The sequence below is a fragment of the Colletes latitarsis genome, chromosome 13 (genome assembly GCF_051014445.1).
Source record: "Colletes latitarsis isolate SP2378_abdomen chromosome 13, iyColLati1, whole genome shotgun sequence".
In the NCBI taxonomy this organism is placed as follows: Eukaryota; Metazoa; Arthropoda; class Insecta; order Hymenoptera; family Colletidae; genus Colletes; species Colletes latitarsis.
The window spans coordinates 14,315,154-14,332,754 of NC_135146.1; positions in this window are offsets into that span (position 1 = coordinate 14,315,154).

A 17,601-nucleotide genomic window follows, 5' to 3' on the forward strand; every position below is an offset into this window, starting at 1 on the left:
TAATTCGCGAATGATGCTGGGTACCGCGATCGGCCGCCATTTCCATTGTACAAATCGACGTAGTTAGACGTGTTCGAACCTGCTCGGCGTTTCTCGATCAAAAAGGTATATTTTTCATCAAAAATATTGCTCGTGTTTGATCTCTAACGGCGTTTTCGGTTAAATTTAATATATTTTTAATAAAATTGAGTCGAAATCGTGGATAAAAGTAAATTATATTTCGGATGCTTCTTCGTTGTCGAACCGGCGTCGGTTCATATCTCTCGAAACGAAATAACATATCTTGCAGGCATTATTTCGAGTTGAATTATTATTTAATTGGCGTTAGACATGTTTATTGGCATGCATTTGACTTTAATTTCTATTTTATTGCTATTACAATTTTTCATTGAAATTCGAAGCCGAGGGATGCCATTTTGAAGCTTCGGGAATCATCGGATTCCTCCGTATTAATTCGCGAATGATGCTGGGTACCGCGATCGGCCGCCATTTCCATTGTACAAATCGACGTAGTTAGACGTGTTCGAACCTGCTCGGCATTTCTCGACCGGAAAGGTAAGTTTTTCATCAAAAATATTGCTCGCGTTTGATCTCTAACGGCGTTTTCGGTTAAATTTAATATATTTTTAATAAAATTGAGTCGAAATCGTGGATAAAAGTAAATTATATTTCGGATGCTTCTTCGTTGTCGAACCGGCGTCGGTTCATATCTCTCGAAACGAAATAACATATCTTGCGGACATTATTTCGAGTTGAATTATTATTTAATTGTCGTTAGACATGTTTATTGGCATGCATTTGACTTTAATTTCTATTTTATTGCTATTACAATTTTTCATTGAAATTCGAAGCCGAGGGATGCCAATTTGAAGCTTCGGGAATCGTCGGGTTCCTCCGTATTAATTCGCGAATGATGCTGGGTACCGCGATCGGCTGCCATTTGCATTGTAGAAATCGACGTAGTTAGACGTGTTCGAACCTGCTCGGCATTTCTCGACCGGAAAGGTAAGTTTTTCATCAAAAATATTGCTCGCGTTTGATCTCTAACGGCGTTTTCGGTCAAATTTAATATATTTTTAATAAAATTGAGTCGAAATCGTGGATAAAAGTAAATTATATTTCGGATGCTTCTTCGTTGTCGAACTGGCGTCGGTTCATATCTCTCGAAACGAAATAACATATCTTGCGGACATTATTTCGAGTTGAATTATTGTTTAATTGTCGTTAGACATGTTTATTGGCATGCATTTAACTTCAATTTCTATTTTATTGCTATTACAATTTCTGATTGAAATTCGAAGTCGATGGCATCCATCTTGAGATAGAAGCTTCGGGAATCGTCGGGTTCCTCCGTATTAATTCGCGAATGATGCTGGGTACCGCGATCGGCCGCCATTTGCATTGTAGAAATCGACGTAGTTAGACGTGTTCGAACCTGCTCGGCATTTCTCGACCGAAAAGGTACGTTTTTCATCAGAAATATTGCTCGCGTTTAATCTCTAACGACGTGTTTGGTTAAATTTAATATATTCTTAATAAAATTGAATCGAAATCGTGGATAAATGTAAATTATATTTCGGATGCTTTCTTCATTGTCGAACTGGCGTCGGTTCATATCTCTCGAAACGAAATAACATATCTTGCAGACATAATTTCGAGTTGAATTATTATTTAATTGTCGTTAGACATGTTTATTGGGATGTATTTAACTTTAATTTGTATTTTACTTCTGTTACAGACTCTGGGTGGAATTCAAATACGAGGCATGCTACTGGCAAGGAATGGACACCATTATGGCACTTGGGAACTTTAAAATGGCGTCATCTTGAAAGGGTCCAGTAAGAATTGGTGAAATTTATACAAATTGTATTATTTTTATCATTTTATTGATTTATTATTTGTCGAAAGTGTGAGATATCAGTGCTGAGATAGAATAATTGAGTTTAAATAATAAATAATTTTTTAATTTGCTGTTTAATTGGCTTATTTTATTGCATTTTGATCGCGGTTATATATTTCTGGGCGTCAAATATTCACTATTTTTTCCAAAATCATTATGAATTGTTCCAATTGTTATTTGCATACAATTTTCTATGCAAGTTGTGTAAACCATAGAAACTACGTAATTATTACATGCTATTCAGTTACAATTAAAAACTTTAATTTTTGTACGTTTCAGAACATTTATAAAAATCGAAATATTAAATTCAATTCAGTTAATACCATCACACTTACGACTCTAATAAATAAAAGCTGATATATAATATTTTTAAATCTGACAATCATTGTATAATTGCTTTCATTAATAATATTTTAACATTTATAATTGTCGAGAAAATTTAAGTTTTACATTTCTGATGTAATTCAATGTGAACAGCAGTATTTCCATTGATAGTTTCTAACTGAAGAAAGAAACAAAGTTAGGATAGCACCAGGTGTGCTTGTGTTTTTCTTGTGTCCTTCCTTCTTATCTTTCCAGGAAAATTTGGTGGCCGCGCGCAATGCGGCCGGTAGATTCAGTGTTTGCTGCGTAGCAACAGATGTTTTTCTGGGGAAAGTGACCCCAGTAGGTTGTCGTACATATCTTAGGGAATCGCGATAATAGAAGCAGTGTTTCTTACGCTATTTTAAAGTATTTCCAGAGCATCGTGGCTCTCCTTGCTTTCTGAATCGCGAGACTAGAGTCATTTGTTCGCCGATTTCAATCTTCGGTCGCGGTAGTATAATTTAATACCTAATAAACATGATTTTCTTTTTAATTTGAAATTAAAATTGTTCGTTACCGGAATTAGAATCAGTGCATCACTGAAGTGGAGTATTTGGCGGTGCTCTAGAAGCACACAATGTAAGTATAAATTTATACCTTCAAATTTTTAATTAAAAATCTTTACAGTTTGAAGAATAGATTCTAATTGTTTTCTTACAGTTTTCTTACAGTCTGAACGTGATGCTGAAAAGCAATAGCTGTACCTGGGGAGGTATCAGGCGATGGACCACGAGCGAACAATGTAAGTATTAATTTATTTTTCCAGTTTTTTAATTAAAAATTTCTATGATTTTAACAACAGATTCTAATTGTTTTCTTGCATTCTTCTTACAGTCTCATCCTGGTGACCAGCAGGACTATGCTGACTTCGTTGATGACTTCATCATTCTACGATTGAGTGAGTTGCATGCATTTATGTTCCTCTGGTCCCCAACCATGTCGTAGGATGAAAGATCCGAATCGACACGGGTGACCAGTTGTATACTTGTTATTTTTGACGAGTCAAGTGACCACGGGTATGAAAAATACCCGTGAGTAGTAACAAAAATTGTTATATTTTTTTAGTGCAGGCTAGAGTCTTCTTGCACTCGCGTTTTTAAATGTTATAACTAAATATTACATAATTTTACTATTATACTATTTTTATAAAACTATATGAAACAATTTTTATGAAATATATGAAATATTTTTATTAACTTGAATTATGAATTGAATATAACTTAAATTGATATAATGTTCTCACATTATATTAATCATATGATGAAGTAGAATCTAAATATTAATTATTGTAACATTATACAGTCATTTTTATAATATTAATATAATTCTTAAATATCGATCGTGTTTAATGTATTTTATGTGCAAGAAGACGTTTCGCGACTGATCGATTTTTGAGTCAAAGTAACATCTATTGTATGCTAGTTTAAACTTTTAAAAAATTTACTTTGACGATAGAATCGATTATTGAATTCTTTACATAATGATTTATTAAATTTATTTCAATTTTCAAGTAAATTAATTCAATTTTAAATTATCATAATATCTGAAATAAAGTCTTTTGTTTTACATAATTAAATTTCAATTAATAGTTTTCTTGAATAATAATAGTTTTCAATATTAATACATTTTGCTATTTGCTATTTTGCTCTTTGATATAACAAGTCGAGTCACTTTGATTAAAAATGAAATAATAAATACCGTTTAGCTATGTTTAATTAACAACATTTTCTATTCAGGATTTTCAGGTTAACCCTTCCGTGTTCGTTGTCCAAGTTCATGCACACGCCCAGGTGCTATTTGCATGAGCGAGGGCAACGGGCACGATGACTTAGTTTATAATAATTTATAATAATATGTTGGCGACTGACATTGGCTAGTGCATCGTGCACGACGTACTTTCCACATGTATGTTGTGGTTAGGCTGTGGAAGTGCGTCGTTTAATTCATTACAATTCTGTATACTTGTATTAATTGCAACATATAATCTTCATTTACCAATTTATTAAATTAATTATCGATATTGCTATTGATATATCCATTTCTATACATGATAATTCTAGTAATTCATACTAGAATAATATAATAAATACGTTAGACTTGTATTATATAAAGATTTTATTCTATACTAAAATATTATCTCTAAATACGCAATGGTCACTAGGCTTTGTCAGTCGATTTCAGGAATTGGTACGTACAGTTAGAGTGTAAATGTTTGCAATGTTCGGGTGTCGGGGGAACCCCGGGGAGTCCCCTCTAGTTTAGGCCGCGCCCGAACATTAAGAATGAGAACCGTGGAGTGTATGTTTGAGAGATTGAGTTTTGTCATTTTTAAATATAGGGTTAGGTAGGTAGGTAACTTGATTTCTGGTGTGTGTGTTAAATCTAAGTAGGTAGGGTCAGGGCAGGGCTGTCCACTTTAGTAATGTCGGGTAGGCGCGTTTCTCGCGTGGCAGTCCTGTACCTTAGTTACGATTTCGAGTTGAAAAGCTGTCCGATTCAAACGGTTTCTACCGTTTGTTTTGCTGGAACTTTCCACTCTCGAAATCGCTGCGACTTTAAAGTCGCTCTTCGCGCTCGCGGTCGTGGTTAGCCTCCCTTCGAAACGCTCGTCCCGCTCGAGTTTCTCCACACGTGTTCCGATAACGATTCCTCGAATCGTTGGAGGTTCGCGTATCGCACGGAGTGCTCGAGCCTAGTATTAAGTTTCAGGCTTTGGCAGGACCGCCGAAGAAAAGAAAAGACTCGATGGAGTTGAAGAGGCCCTGACAAACTGTCTCAAGAGTGGGCTGCAACGAATGGCTTTTCATTTTCATCCTTGGATGAGGATGGAAAGTCATTAACGTTACTACTTTGTCACTTTATCTCGTCGGTAGTTTTGTAGTTTGTTTCTTTTTCTGGCTCACGTATGCATGTACTTTGTACATGATTGCACCATACATGCCAATCATCCCCTTGGCTGACTCACGTATGCATGTCCTTTGGACATGATTGCACCATACATGCCAGCCATCTCAGGGCAACTCGCGTTCTAAATATTAAATATGTTTACTGCCATTTCAAACTTGTATTAATTCTTTAATAATACTTTGAGCTTCAATATTTTTAATATAATAATAAAATAACATTGAATATATTCAATTTAGATTTTTCATGATATAATTTCTTTAAACGTGACAGTCGATATGTTAATAATTCTTCTCATTCAATATTCATAGAGTTGCGTATTCCTATTTTTCGCGTTTCCTTTCCAGGGTAGTGTTGCGAATAATTACCACTCGCGATTGTTTTTTTTGCAAACTTAGGCACCGGGAGTTTGCTTCTAAAATAGCGTTGCGAATAATTAATAAACGCGATTGTTATTAGTGTTGCGAATTACTGTTTTTCGCGTTTGCAATTTTCATACCATAAATTAGAGTTGCGATCTCAATAAATCGGGCGACTTTTTCTGTAGCGTTGCGATATTATCAATGCCCAAATTCTACCCCAAACTGTAGTAATAGAAGTAGTTAGTGTATGTGCATACACATGTACCATTAACCCCTAATTAAAGTTAGAGTTGCGAACAATATACAATATTCGCGTTTGCTCGTAGAGTTGCGAACATTTATCGCGTTGATATGTCAGTGTTTCGATTAAACTCGATTCGCGATTGTTTTATGCAAACTTAGGAACCGGGAGTTTGCTTTAAAAATAGCGTAGCGAATTATTGATAAACGCGATTGCTATTAGAGTCGCGTATTACTATATTTCGCGTTTGCTTTTCAGGGTAGCGTTGCGAATAATTACGATTCGCGATTGCTTTTGTTGTTGCAAGTCGCGTTTTGGAATTTTTCTATTATAAATTAGCGTTGCGATTATTGATTTATCGCGTTGTTTGCCCCCTTAGTGTTGCGTTTTTAAAATGTCTAGCTTCATCCCACATATGCCACTCTATTGTAGTTTGAAGTAGCTAGTTTATTTTATGCATGTGTATTTATATCGACAACTGAAGACACTAGCCCCCCAGCCAGTATTTTCATTAAAAATAGAGTTGCGAAAAATATGCAGTAATCGCGTTTGCTTGTAGTGTTGCGATTTACTATTTTTCGCGTATCCTTTTCAGGGTAGTGTTGCGAATTCCATACGCGATTGTTTTTATTATTTAAAAATAGTGTCGCGAATGCACTGATCGGTTTGCTCGTAGAGTTGCGAATTACTATTTTTCGCGTTTACTTTTCAGGGTAGTGTTGCGAATAATCACCATTCGCGGTTGTTTTTATTCTTATAAATCGCGTTTGGAATTTTTCTGTTATAAATTAGAGTTGCGATTATTGATTTATCGCGTTGTGTATCCTCTTAGTGTTGCGTTTGTAAAATATCTAGCTTCATCCCAAATGTGTCACAGTATTGTAGTTTGAAGTAGCTAGTATATTTTATGCATGTATGTTTAGATCAACCACTGAAGACACCAGCGCCTGAGCCAGTATTTTTGGGCAAATCGCGATTTTCATTAGCGTTGCGAGACATAAATATAATATTTTCATTAAAAATAGAGTTGCGAAAAGTATGCAATAATCGCGTTTGCTTGTAGTGTTGCGAATTACTATTTTTCGCGTATCCTTTTCAGGGTAGTGTTGCGAATTCCATACGTGATTGTTTTTATTATTTAAAAATAGTGTCGCGAATGCACTGATCGGTTTGCTCGTAGAGTTGCGAATTACTATTTTTCGCGTTTACTTTTCAGGGTAGTGTAGCGAATAATCACCATTCGCGGTTGTTTTTATTCTTTTAAATCGCGTTTGGAATTTTTCTACTATAAATTAGAGTTGCGATTTTGATTTATCGCGTTTTTATTAATTAGCGTTGCGATTCATTGCCCGAAATTTGACGCTGGCCACTGCTGCTCCAGGATCAAGATGTAGCTGATTGTAAGAAGCCTCAATAGGCTCAACGAGGTTATTAAAATTAGTGTTGCGTATTATTCAATATGGGTGCACGCGATATAATTAATAAAACAACCCTTTGTGGTTTATTTTACGTATAACAAGCACCACTCGCGTAGACTTTTCTATTTTATAAATTAGCGTTGCGAAAAAAGCCACTCACGGGTTGTTTTCTGAATTTATGAGTGGTCAGTTTATTTTTTTTTATATATTTGCTAATGGAAATACTGCTCAAAAGTACTACTGTTTCTAGATGAAAGTTTTTCATTTTTCATAACATATAAAAATTTGTAATTTTTATGTATTCGTACATTTCTATCACAGATTTATGATGTATTTAAAAATTGATCATAGACTGAATTCACGATTTCATTATATATATCAGCAATTATTCATTATTAGAGTTGTTTATTTTTACGGGTTAACCTTTCCGGCTGCAATATTTGTTTATAAATAGTGGATTTTTTTATAAATATTCAGAATTCTTTGCATAGATTAAAGTTTGATCGCGATCATTCTTTTAAGCGATGAAAGATAAAACTCTTGCTTGAAAAGTGTATGCAAATTACAATTCTACATTTCATAGTGAGTTAATTACCGCGTAGAATCGACATTTGTGTTCGTTATTGCATTTTTGTACGAACTTAACTTAATTCTCAATGCAATTAAATATAATTATTGCAATTTATACGTTTTGAAAATGTTGTTCTATAAAATCTATCTTAACACTCGTATGAATTTAACTTTTCTTAATACTCAATATGTATATTTCTAAATTTTCTAATATGAATTTTTACGCGCGGGAAGTCTAATTTAAATATTAACTTCATATTTTTTCTATGATCAATGATATATTCACAGTATATGATTATTTTTTTTCTGTGCACTAATCCATTTTCATTTCAGCTTCTAATCCTTTGAGTAAGTTCTTTTTACAGAGTATAGAAGAATGAAATTGGAATTGGTACCTACATGGATTCGACTTACTCGTTTCTAGGGAAATATCTATTTATACAACTTTATTTATTGTCTCAATTTATGTTTCAGGAAAACATCGTGGGATTAATGAAGACTCCAAGAAGAAAATATCTCCTCACATCTCTTGTTTTGTAATTAATTGTATTTTAGTGAATATTTTAGGAAAGCATCGTGGGATTAACGAAGACATCAAGAGGATTATTTCTATAAGTTGCGTTAGAATATAAGTATATGCATAGTTAAGTTGCGCGTAGGATTAATAATCATGGCGGTCTGTGTCATGTTAGCGCATTAATGGCGATTGTAAGTACGTACATCGTAGGACAACCGAACAAGCGCTTATTGTAACTTATTATAAAAGGCGGCGTTTAATTATAATTAATATTGCGAGGTTCATACGTGCAGTTGCACATTTCTTCTTGGTTCTTTAGTGTCACACGAGGCACTGTCAACGTCTATTTAAAAAGGAATAATTTCGTACGTGCACTTGCACATACTAGTTTCGTTCTTAGAAAACATGGGGTGATTTTGATCACACATGTATCAATATTTTGATAGGTGTTTTGTCTTTTTCTCAGACAATTTTCCTGTAAACTCACTCTGTTATTTGCTTCTAGCAACGGTCGAATTTCGATCGTTTTTTCTCATAGTAGAAAATATTCATAGGTGTTTGTTAGGATTTCTCGCCAAAAGGAAGGGTGGTTGGGGCGAGGCTAGGGTGGGTCTCCATTCGCAGCAACCTCCACGAGGTGAGACCTGGGGATTATTATTTGGCATGTAATTAATTTCATCGATTGTATAGTATAATTATTTAATAATTAATTACATAGCAAATAATATGAGCTGATGGCTGCGATCTACCTCGTTTAGCTTCTACGTCAGATCCAAAACGATCAATTCTTCGATCGTTTATCAAATCATGACTTGCTCCACATTTAGTTTCAATTATTATAATAGATATCGACGTTGTGGTTTAATTTCATTCTGAATCAATAATTAGATTTGACACCGAAATAGTAATAATTGTCTCTCGTAACTAAATTTTCAATCCTGTCTGTCAGTCGTTCGATCGCTCCACTAAAATTAATTACTCATTCCCTGTTAAAAAACAAAAGGATTCCTGTAATGTGATTTCTATTTGGTTCTTCTTTACCACTAGTTTCCTACTTTACCATCCGCTGCGATCGTTTTCCATAGTTGGCAACGTCACGAGCGTTACCGACATTACCAATGGTCCAGTTGTTCTTTACCGATAGTTGTTTCTAGTCGTTTGAGGGCGTCGTCGGGTGAGCTCGCGGCGGTCGTAGCGTCGCGACGCCGCCTCCCCTCGTGGTTTCCCCGCCTCACAGGCTTTGTTGTGACCGCGACGGCTTTGTCGACAGTCGCGCGTGATTGCGGCCGAGCGATGCGGATTTAAGATCGCTCACGTTTCCCTACTGCTAGAACTATCGCGTGTGCCGCACCTTCGATCGTCGGTTCACCCCTTCCTCCCTTTTCCCCGTGCACCTTGCTGGAAATAATCGTTCACCCACCCCTTGTACACCTTCAGTCGCGGTAGCGCGGTCAACCAGAACTCGTCGCGATCTTTGCTCCAGAAATAATTTCTGACCTCTCGTCGAAGGGACGAGCTCTCGAGCAAGAAACATCCCTTAGAGGGGGTGAAAAGCGTCCATGCGAGCTAAAGGGCGAATCTCGAGGCGTACGTGCGTCCCTATTTTTGGCAAACACGTGCTCGCTGGAGGTATCGCGCTACGGAAACGTGATCTCTGATTACGATTCGATTCCTGGACAGGAATGAGGCGATCGTTCGCGTCGCGACCGAGTGATCGAGTGGAGTTTTATGGCGTCGAACACACAACTTGCTACTTTTATCGAAAGTGGAGAGCTCAGTGAGAATCGGTGATCGCAAATAGGAAACTACGCGAAGCTTCTCGACGATCGTGGAACGTCGCGTGTGAGATCCAAGAATCGTAGATCGTTGGATAGTGAAAATGTGGTGGAAAGAAACGTGCGTAGTAAGAGTGACGTTGATTGATTCGGTGTCGTCGTAGGGAAAGAAGAAGAGCGTAGGTAAATAATTCTATTTAATTGAAATGGGGGAATTTCGATGCTTCTTTGAAACTATCTTTGAGAAATTCTGTGGGCATCGATCACCTGTTGAGATAGTCGATGCATCAAGGTGTTTGAAATAGTTGGACCATGTTTGACGCGAAATAATCTCGAGAACGATACTTGTTGCAAAGGTGGATCGAAATTTCCTGGATCTCGAGGGTTTTTAATAGTATATCGATGAATGGATTTGTCGATTACTCGAAGACCTGCAGTGGACGCGGAGAGAACTTGAACCGCGTGTTTCTAAAGCACGTCGCGTTACGAAATCTGCATTTGTCAGGCTTTCGATAGGTGGGTTCGTCGAAGTAGCGGAGTCGAGCAGCAGGGGAAAATAGCATCGAACAACCGTTTAAAATCGACGACGACGTCTTTGCGTCGAACTACGCAAATTACTGCTGGAAATTAACGGAATGAAATTTTCCAGAGTGTCTCGAGCAAAGGCGACTGTTGTTAACGAGGCTCGCGATCGCTACAAAAGTTTCTGAAAACTATTGTTCCTACCTCCGATTGTAAAGTTAAATTAGAAGTGGCCCGATCCTTTCATCGTTAAACGTTGGACAGCATTTGACTATTTAATTTTCAACGAGGAAATTTAATAATGGATCGTGTTTGAACTGATTCGATTGGTTATTGCATTGTTTGGAAAGGTTTGGTCGAAGGATAGTTCGCTAGATGCAAAACTTTCCATTGGGGTATTTCCAGTTATTTGTTTAGAACGTGACGTAGATACAGAGCCGTGCATTGCAGTTTTATGCGGATCTGTTGCATTATTTGCTTTGTTTGCAGATGTTTGACGTGGTTTCAACTGTGGTCGAGTGGACTTTATACAAAAGAACGAGCCAGGATGTGAATAACAAGAGCTTTGTTAAATACAAGTCGAGAAAAATTGCAAAAATTGCACTCGTAACGAACATTCGTTAAAATCGTTGAAAGTCTAACGTTTCTCTTATAAATGGTATAAAAATATAGGAAAACATGGAAAGAGAAATACCGTAGGGCAATATAATGGTATTTCTCGCATTCGCTGGCAGTGCTTTTCATCAGGACTTGTTCTTAGAGTTTCAAAGCCTTCCAGATAGCCTAACTAATGAATCCGGTAAACGACTCAGAACGAAATACGATTTCCTTCCATTTTATTCGTACCGTCCTTCTTAAATCTCTTTTAGCTGCTAAAGTACCGACCTTGACGACGAAAGAACAGCCAGCAGGTTCTAAATCCAATCTGAATAACGAATGACTCGAATAGTAAATGACTTAACAACTTGAAATTTTCATTTCGCGAATTAAAAAAGATTACTTCATTCGCGCTGCATGTATCTTGAGTCACCAAACTCAAATTGGAACAGTTTCCATAACGAATAACGAATTACTCGAATAGTAAATGACTTAACAGTTACAACTCTCACTTAACGAATTAAATAAAATTAGCGTCTTCGCGTAACTTGCATCTTGAGTCACCAAAACTCAACTTGGAACAGTTTGAATAACGAATAACGAATGACTCGAATAGTAAATGACTCAGGAACTCGTAATATTCACACGCCCGGTTAAATGAAATTGTTTTGTTCGCGCTATGTGTATCTCGAGTCATGAAACTCAACGTGGAACAGTTTGAATAACGAATAACGAATGACTCGAACAGTAAATGACTCAGGAACTCGTAATATTCACACGCCCGGTTAAATGAAATTGTTTTGTTCGCGCTATGTATATCTCGAGTCATGAAACTCAACGTGGAACAGTTTGAATAACGAATAACGAATGACTCGAATAGTAAATGACTCAGGAACTCGTAATATTCACACGCCCGGTTAAATGAAATTATTTTGTTCGTGTTTGAGAGTATGTTGAGTGACCAAAGAAGGAATAGGAAGGTTGGTACAATTTGAGTCGCTGTGAAGTAAGTGGTTAGTGGAAAATCGCGTGTCGAGCGGCCATTCGATGACGGTTTCGCGGTGGCAGCCACGTTAGAATTGGAAAACGCGGGAAATTACCTTCTGGTCGGATAGAACCAAGGACGTTTCCGGCTAGTGGACGTCGATTTTATGTACTCCCACGGGGGAAATGACGCGCAATCGGAAGCTGTGTATCCACTTTAATGTGGTGTTACTCGGCGTTGGCAAAACGTTGATAGTACGCATGTTCGAAATCGATTTCCTGCAAAACGAATGCACGCGTACCAAAACTATTCGATATATGAACACGTTTTTTTGGGTTTATTTTCCTTTGCAGGGGGATCAATTGCACGGTTTTACACTTTTAGTATTTCTAAAATAAAAAGGAAGGCTTCGAACACGTAACGATACCTTAATATTGCATTCCTTTTTAAATCTTTTTTTTTCAATAAACGGGGGGAAGCCCCATTAGTGGAATAATTAAAATAAGGTCACAAAGGTAATTTTAATTAGGCAAAGAACAGGAGGAAAAAACTGACCCCAAAAATTTATTGCAATTAGTTTATAAATGTTTTCTTTTTAACAATTGAATTCATATTTTGTCGATTCTGTAAGCAGTAGGTTTCGTAAAAAGGTTAACAAAGTCATTCTTTATTGCAAAATTTATTTTTCCATGCTTCAAATGAAAAAAAACAATATTTGTCCTGAATTAATTGCCTCGTTGCTTAGAACAATTTTATAATAAAATATCTTTCGAAGGCTTGAAAATCGTTAATAGCTCTCCATAAACTGCTACATTTTATTTATTTATTCATAACAATGCCAGGCAAAAATATTACAAAATTTTAAATACACAATTTTTGAATGACGTAAACAGATCCAAGGTGGTACAATAAAAATTGATCAACTGCAACAATCGAGGGCAATGATTACAAATGATGCATAAAAATGTGACCAGAGTCCATTGTGGTTGTCAAAAAACAATTATTTTTCTCGTTTACATTTCTCATCGTGTTCGATTAGGGACGCAAGGTTTTCGTTGAGTGGTTTCACAGTTTGATTCGCATAAAATGGGGAACGGAATTATTGCCAGGTGTGTTCGACCCTCGCGAAACACACGGTTTGTATCAAGTACCGCGTTCCCACGGGAAATCGAACGCAGCGACGTGTTTTTCAATTTAAAAAAAAAGCAGGACAGTCCCTTTTTTTCCACGAAAGCATCCGAAAATGTTTCGAGGGATCAGCGTAGTATTTACTCGAACGTTTTTCCGCTACACTCGCGTTGCTTTCACTTCGTCGAAAGGGAAGAAACCGATAAATATTGCAATACGTTTTTAATAAATTGCTTTCTAGGCTGAGCTTTAATTTTTATTCGATTTTTAATCGGGGCCTCGAAAACACCGAATAAAAACGGTTCTTTGCTTTAAAGGAAGTTTTAATTTAATAAATTTTATTTTAATAAAAGTAATAAAATTGCCCTTTTTCGGAGAAGTTTATACATGTTAGTAATTTGTAATCTCCTCATTTTTATAAATAAACCTTAAATCCAGTTGTGGTAGACATTCTGTGGCGCCATTGGAGTGCAAGGGGGTTCAAAGTCGACGAGTTTATAACCCAAGTTAACGCATTACCAACGAGAAATGAGAATTCTCGTTTTACGACAAGTGTCTGTTCTTTATAATGTGGATAATGTTAGAATTTTGTTGAAAATTTCAACAAAACATATTAATTACAAAAATACCAGAATTTTATTAAACACACGTTGAAGAAATTCTCTATATCATTAAAATCACCCATCGTATAGGAAATGTTTCAATGAAAATGCTTCGTCGTTAATGCGTTTAGAAACAAGTTTGAATGTGGCCAGAAACGATACAAAGAGAATAGATACAAAGGTTTTCCACCTTTGTGTATCGATGGAAATTTCTTATTGTTCCACGATCAGTCTTCTCCGCCAAATTGTTCGTAGCTTTCGAATAAATTACGAAGTTATAGAATTGAAATATTACGCAGGCAATTGGGAAAGTTTCACCAAATTACGGACAATGTCGGATGCGTGAAACAAGTAACCGATCATTCGTTTCTGTAGGGGAAATCAAATATCGATATTCGATATCGCGTACAACGCGAGCTACGGTGACAACGTGACTGGATGCAATTAGCGATACTGCCAGCCGATGATGTTAATTAAAGATATTCACGAGAACTACGCGCTCCGATAGGTCAAACGGGAACGTTGATTTAAACAAATTACGATATAGAAATCTTCTCTAGTTGAGTTCTTTATTATAAACGCTTTTTTTTTTAATTCTCTTAACATAGTACTTTATTCATTTGAAAACATCCACTTCAAATATTTGTTTTATCTTCTTTCTTTGATTCATTTGCAATTTCATTTTGCTTTGAACTTTTTCATTAAATAGAGTCTAGAATTTATCAAATTTTATTGACACGTACTTTTATAATATCTGGATATTAATTCTCTTAATATAGTCCTTTGTTAATTTGTTAAATTTTCCACTTAAATAAGTCGATGAACTGATCCATAAACGAGAGTATATCGACGCGACGCGACGCGACAGCCGTAAAGGATAAACTCGTAGCACGTAAAACGGTTCGCAGGTTCCTAGGATTCCACTTAATATTCCCTCGAAGACATCCGTGGCTGCCCTAAGCTGGCAGGCGAGGAATTCCAAGAAAGGACGCTCGATAAGCGTCGACAGAGTCCACACACTCACACACGCACTGTCGCTCTAACGAAAAGGAAACTAGGCGAAAGTCGTTAAACGAACCGGAAACTACATAAGAGGGCAAACATCTGACGTTTGCTTCGTGGAACGCGAGACATCTTACATGGCGACCGTAGTCAATCGTTCTTTACGGTTCTACGTCCTCGCGAGAACCTCACCTTTCTGTCCCTCGAGCAAACACCACGTGTGTACGGAGCTTAAAAGCCTCTGGATCCAATATGGCCGTGCTTGCAAAATATGCCTAGCCTTTGTGTGCACCTGTCCGTGTACGTCGAAATAACACAATACGCCGCACAGGCACACGCAAACACTCGACACTCGAGGGTTGACTTCGCGAACATGATTTATGCTCATAACCGAGGATGAGTCGCTTCTTTCGTCGTGGTTAGAGTCTGGGGGGGTTTTCCAGGAAGGAAGTTCATTTTATCGTATTCTACGATCGTTGCTAACTCAGGATAAACAGGGGGAAACGCAATTATCATCGGTTTTAATGCTATGCAAACACAGAGGTGCAGTTATGCTTACGTACAGTGATTAATGTCGCTTGGAATTGCATATAAACATATAAAAACGCGAGTAGTGTCAGGTTCGATCGCGATTATTGTCGATTCTATTGCTATTGCGGTTATCGTTGAATTTAGAATTTGATATCGTGCAAACACACACATACATATATATATAATGACAAAACTACAACAAATACAAACACGATTAATTGCATTTTTATTTGTAACGTCCTATCATTTTGTCCGACTAAAATCAATACATTTTTACATTGTTTTCCTTAATACGAATACCCGACAATTCAACTAAATCCATCTGTCAGAGAAATCCGCAATTACACAGTCGCCAAACCAAATATTCGAATTCAGAGAGAAATAGAGAAACCTTTGGGAAAAAACTACCCTCTGAGCCACATGATTTTCTAGAATGATCGCTCGGGAAGCGTAACTAAACGCAAGTAGCATGGAAATTCGGTCGTTCGCATGATAACGAGCCGCATAATCGTACACGAAACGCGATAACGTTCCGCGCGAACGCACCTAACGGAAAATTGGATTTAAATTTACTTTCCGAGTGGGCACTAGGAATCAGGAACGGAGGAAAGTATTGAAACGTAGGAAAATGCTTGGTTGTTGAAAACACGCGACTAAAACCAATTAATGCGATCGATCGGAATCCGATAATTGCTCGAAAATAGTCCGTGGAAATTATTCCAGTTGGCGATATCGATATCAGACTACGGAATCCGAGAGACGAAGAGTGTTTCACCCCCTCGAACTCGTTCGATGACCCTCGAGGACGAGGACGACGAGGTCGAACGTCCATTTAAATACTCGAGGAGATTATGATTCCTCGAATGTGGAGATTCGTGAAATTCCGAGGGGATTATGTTTAATTTCATATGCAAAAATTAACGGAGTCGAATACGTTGGGATATTCTAGCCAGCGTCGCTTTAATACCGTTCTAATTGAAAAGAATAATTATTTAAACCGTAACGATATTTACATGAATGTATTAATTAAAATATTTACAGTTCGCGACTGCTTGATTACGGAAAGAGCAACGACGAATATAAATTTCTGCTCTATATTAACACATTGCCGACCGGGAGACGAGAATTCTCGTTTTATTGAAATCTACGTTACCGATCGATTATTCTCGTTTTATTGAAATCTACGTTGCCGGCTGATTATTATCGTTTTACAAGTGCGTATTTTTCTGAAGATTTCTCCCATAATACAAGAAAAAAAATTCGAATATTAATGTTAATTACAAAAGTACTTATCAGATATCATTAAAATCACTCGTGTTAAAAATAATCCCAACGATAGAATTTAACAAATTTAACGAATGTTTGACGAGAAGATTATGGTTTCAAAGGTAACTTAATTGGTAGCACCAGGTGTAGCACTGGTTTCTTTTTGCAAACCGCGAGAAAACGAAAATAAAGAAATACACGAGCGTCGTTGACGCCAGTGGCCATCCCCGATAATCGAAGTTTATTAATTTCGTAACAGTTTGATGCTGAAGTAGGACGTCTGAGATAGTTGGCCGATAATATTATCTGGCATAGTTAGCGAAATAGCCTCCCTAGCAGGCCATTTCCTTCCAATAGATTGTCATCGCTAGATAGACGTGGAAATATCAAATATAGGATGACCAGTAACGAGCTTTCCACGGTTATCGTCGCGACGAGGCCAATGATAACTCTCTCTACCAGTATCACGAGACTAATGCAAAAAATTTCATACCGAGGGGAGCCTCGCTATAATATCCTCGTCCCACTCGTAACATGCGCCTTGGGGAGACATGCTGGGACGTAACGAACAAAAAGACTTAAGAATTTATTTTTACTCGTCTACCAACGAGAACTAACTATGCGAATCTAGACAAATTTCGTATAAATGATCTTCGACTCGCGATGTTACCGATAGAATTATTTGAAAATTAATCGTCTTCGTCAAAGAAAATTCTTCGTTATTCTTTAGTTTGAATAAGGGATTTATGAATGTATTTTTCTTCGTGAATTTAAAAATATGTTGATTTTAATAGATAAGGCTTGATAACAAGTAGAACTTGTAACGAGTTAGATAATATTAGAATTTTTTTTATTGAAAAACAGACACGCTTGTCGTAAAAAAAGAATACTCCTGTCGGTAACTTAGATTTCAAT